Source organism: Myotis brandtii, unplaced genomic scaffold (assembly GCF_000412655.1).
Source record: "Myotis brandtii unplaced genomic scaffold, ASM41265v1 scaffold1774, whole genome shotgun sequence".
In the NCBI taxonomy this organism is placed as follows: domain Eukaryota; kingdom Metazoa; phylum Chordata; class Mammalia; order Chiroptera; family Vespertilionidae; genus Myotis; species Myotis brandtii.
In genome coordinates, this window is record NW_005356575.1 from 778,713 (window position 1) to 781,125 (window position 2,413).

Consider the following 2,413-nt stretch of genomic DNA (forward strand, 5'->3'; position numbering starts at 1 on the left):
CTGGGGGGCAGGGCTCCTGGAAAAGGGGCTCTGAGGCCTTGCTTCCTTCCCTCTCTGCACACCCTCCCCCTCCACGCTGGGAGAAGATAAAGGTAGAGAGTAGGGCACAATGATCACCCCAAGTCAGAGGTGAGTCATGGCCAAAGGTCATCAGGTAGGGTGTGGGGAGGCCTGGCTGCTTCCTCGCTTTGCTCCAGACTCTGTGATATCAGCTCTGAGCCTCAGTTTCCCTTCTCTGTCGAATGGGGGTGTCGCTCCTAGTGCCCACCCCAGAGCCAGAGGGGCCCACGGATATCAGGTACCCAGCAGAGGGCCTGCCAGATGTAGGTGCTAGTGAGTGGTGGCCGCTATTGCAGCAACATAATTCTTTTTTTTTCTTTTTTTAAAGATATATTTTATTGATTTTTTACAGAGAGGAAGAGAGAGGGATAGAGAGTTAGAAACATCAATGGGAGAGAAACATCGATCAGCTGCCTCCTGCACACCCCCTACTGGGGATGTGCCCGCAACCAAGGTACATGCCCTTGACCGGAATCGAACCTGGGACCCTTCAGTCCGCAGGCCGACACTCTATCCACGGAGCCAAACTGGTCAGGGCAGCAACGTAGTTCTTACTGTTGGTCTCCAGGATGCCCCGAGGCTGCTCAGAAGCCCAGTGTCAGGGCCTCACTCACACTACACCTTGCATTTTGGATTCTGGAAGGATAAGCCACCAAAGCACCTTCCTCTCATCCTTTGATTCTCCAAGTCCATTCTTACCTCCTCACACTAACAATTGTGTTGCCCAAATAGCTGGTGGTTGCCGAGCCCAGCACCTGCCGTAGGACAGGCACAGCACCAGCTCTCACAGTCTTTGTCTCATTGAAGCCTCAGAGCCACCTTGAGGGGTCGGGGTGATCTTCCTCTTGCCCAGGGGTCCCCAGAGACTGACTCACCGACCATCACGCAGCCACTTGCAGCGGCTCCTGTCGGTTCTTGAGGAGCCGCCTCAGTGCCTTAGCACCTGCTGCTCCCTCTTCTGAGAGCTGCACACAAAGCATCGCATGGCTGACACAGTCCAGTCTCAAACCAAATAGCAACGCCTCGAAAAGGCCTTCCCCAAGGCTGGCTGCAAGGCAGCCCAACCCCACCCCCACCCCCACCCCCCAGCTCCTTGCTAGTGTTAACGTAGAAAAACACTGAAACCTGTAAAGAATTTTTGTGAGTTTATTTGAGCCAAACTGTCGACAGTTGCCAGGAAGCAAAGCCTCAACGAATTGAGATAATGCTCCGGAGAATGGCGGGTTACATCTGTATTTATACATTGCAAGCAAAGGAAGGGATGTAGGTGGGTTACATGAAATCCATTGGTGATAGACTAGAGAGGCGGGAGAAAGCAAAGCGGGGACACCTCTGGGATTGGATAAAAAGTAAAATGATGGACACCTACTTAGGTGGGTGCAGGAACAATTAACATGATAACAATGAAGGAATTTGTGGTATCTGTCCTGGCGCCCAGGCACATTAGGTTGTGTCTCAAGGGGTCCGGAAAAAGGGAAGTTACAAGTTACCCTGACATTTCAAGGGTATGGTATCATAGATGCAAAAAGACAGACAGGCTCAGTTGAGGTAAAGGTTGACCTTGTCAGTGAGGATACTGGCCTAGGATGTAACCACCCACCATAACTCCTTTTAGTTAAAGTTTAATTTCAGACCATCCTTTGTGGTGACTTTAGGTCTCTGAGTTTGCAAGACCGCCATGCAGGCCTCCCCTGAGCTTGTCAGGTTAGCATGTGGCCCCTTTCGTCCACACTAGCAAGATACACTGTGTTTTTTTTTTTTATAGTATTTATTACTATCTGAAATTCTTTCTTTATTCTCTTCTTAATGATCTCTCTCTCCTCCCCCAGGGCCACCTCAGATCCAGGAAGGTAGGGATTTTGTCGGTCACCGTGGTGTCCCCAGTGTCTAGAACTGTAAGTACCTGGCACCCCGTTAGTGCTATATAAATAAATATCTCCCTAGTGAATGAATAAGCGAGGGTGTATAATGAGAGGACTGAGCATTGAACACAGATCTGACTCAGAAGGTCATGCTTTTCCCAGAGAGGCCCAAGTTCCACCCTGGGGCAAGGTTCCATCCACGAGTCTCTTCAAAGGGTCCATGTCAAGGGACTTGGTTATGTCTCTATTGGTATTAGCAGCTCTGCCTCTTTTATGATTTTGCCTCTGCTGGGGCGACTAGTCAGGCCAGGGGACCAGTGATGGGTGATAAGCAAATGTTTACAACACATTTAATTACTGGGCGGAGCCAGCTCAATCAAGGGTTCTGCAAGCGTGAGTGAGGGCGGTGAAAGATGAAGAAATGACAAAGAGAATAAGCTGGGTCTAGAGACTCTAGGCGAATCTTCCGGTGCCTGGCTGAGGCCACAGAG